The sequence below is a fragment of the Miscanthus floridulus genome, chromosome 4, assembly GCF_019320115.1.
Source record: "Miscanthus floridulus cultivar M001 chromosome 4, ASM1932011v1, whole genome shotgun sequence".
NCBI lineage: Eukaryota > Viridiplantae > Streptophyta > Magnoliopsida > Poales > Poaceae > Miscanthus > Miscanthus floridulus.
This window is the reverse complement of record NC_089583.1, coordinates 74881887-74886776: the sequence shown is the minus strand read 5'-3', so window position 1 is coordinate 74886776 and position 4890 is coordinate 74881887.

Genomic DNA, 4890 nt, shown 5'->3' with positions numbered 1-4890 from the left:
CCTTGAGCCTGACAGTAGGTGACATAGTCACGTGGTGCCAAGGTCAGAAAGTAGAAGACCAGCCAAGCAGGCAGTCAGTCCCCAAGCATAGCCTTGAGATGAGAACAAGCACATTCACCGCAAGGTGAAGTGTGCCCACTTAGTCCCCGAGCCTGCTGGAAGATGAAGAATGAATCTTGTAGCAGGGTCAAAGAAAAAGGAGTCTAAAAGCTTTGCCGACGTCATCCGACATACGCGTATCAAGACCCCAGATGTGCTACCCAAGATCAGCACCTTGATCCGACCAGCATGGAGCAGCTTGATAGCACACCGATGAGACATAGCAAGATTCGACGACCAAGTGAGCATTGAGGAGTCCTCAGCGTCGCTGGCGATGTCTGAGCACCGAGGAGCAAGGAGTCCTCAGTGTCGCTAGCGATGTCCAAGCTTCGAGGAGTTCCCGATGTAGCTGGCGATGTCCGAGCACTGAGGAGTCCCCAGCATCGCTGGTGATGACCAAGCACCGAGGAGCGAGGAGTCCCTGGCGTTGCTGGCGATGTCTGAGCACCAAGGAGTGAGGAGTCCCCGGCGTCACTGGTGATGACCGAGCACCGAGGAGCGAGGAGTCCCCAGCATCACTGGTGATGTCCGAGCATCGAGGAGCGAGGAGTCCCCGGCGTTGCTGGCGATGATCGAGCACCGAGGAGCGAGGAGTCCTTGGTGTCGCTGGTGATGTCCGAGCACCGAGGAGTTCCCGGTGTAGCTAGCGATGTCCGAGCACCGAGGAGCGAGGGGTCCCCGGCATTGCTGGCGAGGACCGAGCACCGAGGAGCGAGGAGTCCGTGGTGTCACTGGCGATGTCCGAGCACCGAGCAGCGAGGAGTCCTCGGTGTCGCTGGTGATGTCCGAGCACTAAGGAGCGAGGAGTCCTCGGCATCACTGGCGATGTCCGAGCACCAAGGAGCGAGGAGTCCCTGGCATCGCTGATGATGACCGAGCACCGAGGAGCAAGGAGTCCCCGGCGTCGCTAGCGATGTCCGAGCACCGAGGAGTTCCCGGCGTAGCTGGCGATGTCCAATCACCGAGGAGCGAGGAGTCCCTGGCATCACTAGCGATGACTGAGAACCAAGGAGTGAGGAGTCCCCGATGTTGCTGGCGATGTCCGAGCACCGAGGAGTTCCTGGCGTAGCTGGCGATGTCCGAGCACCAAGGAGTCCCCAATGTCGCTAGTGATGACCAAGCATCGAGGAGCGAGGAGTCCCCAGCGTCGCTGGCGATGTCCGAGCACCAAGGAGCGAGGAGTCCCCGGCGTCGCTGGCGATGATCGAGCACCGAGGAGCGAGGAGTCCTCGGTGTCACTGGCAATGTCCGAGCACCGAGGAGCGAGGAGTCCCTGGTGTTGCTAGCGATGATCAAGCACCAAGGAGCGAGGAGTCCCCGGTGTCACTGGCGATGTCCGAGCATCGAGGAGTTCCTAGTGTAGTTGGCGATGTCTGAGCACCGAGGAGCGAGGGGTCCCCAACGTCGCTGGCGATGACCGAGCACCGAGGAGTGAGGAGTCCCCGGCGTCGCTCGCAATGTCTAAGCACCAAGGAGCGAGGAGTCCTCGGTGTCACTGGCGATGTCCGAGCACTGAGGGGCGAGGAGTCCTTGGTGTCACTGGTGATGTCCGAGCACCAAGGAGCGAGGAGTCCCCGGCATCACTAGCGATGACCGAGCACCAAGGAGCAAGGAGTCCCCGGTGTCGCTGGTGATGTCCGTGCACCAAGGAGTTCCCAGCGTAGCTGGCGATGTCCGAGCATCGAGGAGCGAGGAGTCCCCGGTGTCGCTGGCGATGATCGAGCACCAAGGAGCGAGGAGTCCCTGGCGTCACTGGCGATGACCGAGCAGTGAAGTGTGCCCACTTAGTCCTCGAGCATGAAGAATCCGAGCACCAAGGGGTAGCCAGCCTAGCTGGCAATGAAGCACGAGTGATGAATAGTTTGGTCAACTGGTCGGCGGCGAAGTGAGCATTCAGTAGAAGCGATCGATGAATAGTCCAATCAACTGGTCGACGATGAAGTCCATGAACCAAGCGGTCTGACTAGTTGATCGGTGGAGAAGCCCGAGCACCAGGTGATCTGATCACCTAGACGATGATCCTACAATACAAATATGTTGAACGGGTAGTACATGATGTAAAAATATATGAACTCCGGAGAAAAATCAGCAATGGCGATGAAATAGCATATGTAGCTCAGCGATTAGTTGGTGTGAAGATGTATTTATATTTAATACAAACTGCCCGAACAGTTAGTGTGTAGCTGAGTCTCCAGCCCTAGCTAGCCCGTTAACCATAACACAGGGTGCGGAGCCCGTGCACGTGTAGGAAGAACAAAGCGTCGCTAAGAAGCCGCTGCTGACCACCCATAATGCAGAGGGCAGACGATCATGCACATGTAGGGAGGAGCCAGAGATAGGGCCGTCTCTAGAGGCATCCAAGCATCAACATGACTGTTCAGGGGTTCAAAAAATTATTTGGAGAGCAAACATGGAGAAAACAGCTTGGAGAAACATCATGGCGATATACAGAGATTGGAGAATATTTAGGAAAATATTAAAGCGTGACTTAGATTTAGACAGAAAGTATGGTCGGCGACGTATGGTGTTATCTGGTCGGCATTGACGGTGAACACCTGGCGGGCGGTGAGTTGTTGGTGAAGGTGACCTCGGAGGTGGTTCCGAGATCGGATCTATTGTCACGGGGGCTGGTGTAGCCAGTGATGAATCGTTGTTGTGGACCGACATGGATCTCCATGAGATTGTTGACGAGAATGCGCTATTGATTTGAGGTCCATCTAGCTCACCATGGGATCAAGCGCACACCCCTATCTGGCACACCAACTGTCGACAAAAGATGCTTGGTAGTCCATCGAGGGGTATCCCACGATGGTAATACAAGCACCAAGACACAAGATTTAAACGCTCGGTCGTCAGTATGATGTGATACCTACATCATGTGTTCTGATGTATTACATTGAGATGTATGGATCATGATGTATCTTGTCCGCTAGGGGACCCCTGCCTCTCCCTATATAGTCTGGAGGAGCAGGGTTACAAGGAAAGTAGCCTATTTGGTACTATATAATATCTTGTGGTGCACGCCGAGTAGCGTTGTGCACGCCTTGATCTTGTAGGCTGGGCCACCTCTGATGGTGTGGCCTAAGTCTTGTCTTGTGGATACCGGGGGCCATACCCCCATAGCTTCCGGTTGATGACACCGACAAGAATATAGAACTGTCTGAACGCTGTGGTGAACTCCTGCCAGGTTGCTGGATGATCTAGCTGCTGTATGGCATGGAAGGTATCCCACCATGCACTTGCAGACCCCAATAGTTGTTGCGCTGCAAAGTGCACTTTCTGCTCGTCGGGCACGTTGAGCAACAGAAACTTCTGCTCCAGAATGCGAAGCCAGTGCTCTGCCACCAGGGGCTCATCTATCGGTGTGAAAGTGGGCGGGTGGGTCTTGAGCAAATCCTAATAAGAGGGGGGTCCCTCAGGACGATGGGCACCACCCTTGTTCCCAACATTGCCCCCGTGGCCTCCACAGGCGAAGCCCACGACAGCTTGTGCCATGATTTCCATGGCACGGGCTGACTCTTGGCGAGTAGCCAACAGCTCCGCCATCATCTCTACGTGAGTCATTGGAGGCTGCAGTGGTGGAGGAGGAGCCAGAAGTAGAGCCCCATGGCTCTCCCCATTGGGCTCATGGGCCTGGCCACTCTCGCCTTGGCCCTCGCTTAGACCGTGAGCCACCCCAGCACTAGTGCTCCCACATCCAGACCTTAGATTTATCTGTAAGAGATATGAATCATCCATTTAGAACAACCTTCCTGACCAGGAGCAAGGGATTAGAGAAATGACAGCACATTTTTTTAAAGCATTCTTTTAGTTAATCCTATCAATTTACTAATCCAATTATACATGTAGGGGGATTTTAGTTTAAGCAAGATGCTATTATCATGATGCATGTATCATCCTATACGTTCACTCAAGCTAGAACATAGTGGCATTCATAAAATTTTTGGCACATTGCACACTCACTTTCCGTATACTAAGCGATTTTTTACGCAATGTAAGTTAGTGTACCTGCAGAAAACTGATTAGATAAAACTAGTGCCACTATCTTAGATAGACCATATTGCTAGGGCTTATACTTATTTACATAATGTAATCACATCCTACTTTTCGCAAAACTTTTGTTGGTCAAATTTTTAAGTTTTAAAAAGGAGTGATGAAACTCATAACCATTATTGGCTCTGGTACCAACTGTGGCAGAACCGCCCAAAATAACACGCCTACGGAGGTGCTCGTCTTCCACCAGACACTAAGCACCCTAAAAGCAAGCTACAGTGGGCGGTATCCGTCGGGCACACCCCAAGGGAGAACCCAAAAGATCCATATTTTTTCTAAGGATCCAATAATGAGAACGAGTTATAGTACTTGTCCATTTCATACATCAGAGTTTCTTAAAAGTACATTATTACAATACCAAATATCAGAGTGCAGAATGATAAACAACAGAATTTAAAATAAACATCTAGCGATAAGAACGAGGATATGTCTGAGCCCACCAGAAGAATCCTCCACACAAAGGTACTTCTCATGCATCACCTGCAACAGGGGTAAATAAACCCTAAGTACACAATTGTCGACATAGAATTTTCATCTCTGTGCCGAGGACACACGCAGCAAGCCAAAGGGTCCGCTCGATGGAGCAGATTCGCCTAGCTTCAGTGCAAGGGTTGTCGATCCTACGCAATCCTCCCGAGATGTGCCAGTCAATTTGACCCTACAATTGACAAAGAGAAAAAGCTCATCAGTAATTAAAGGCGGAACGTGCTGTTGTTACCAGACAGTCCCGAATGTGCA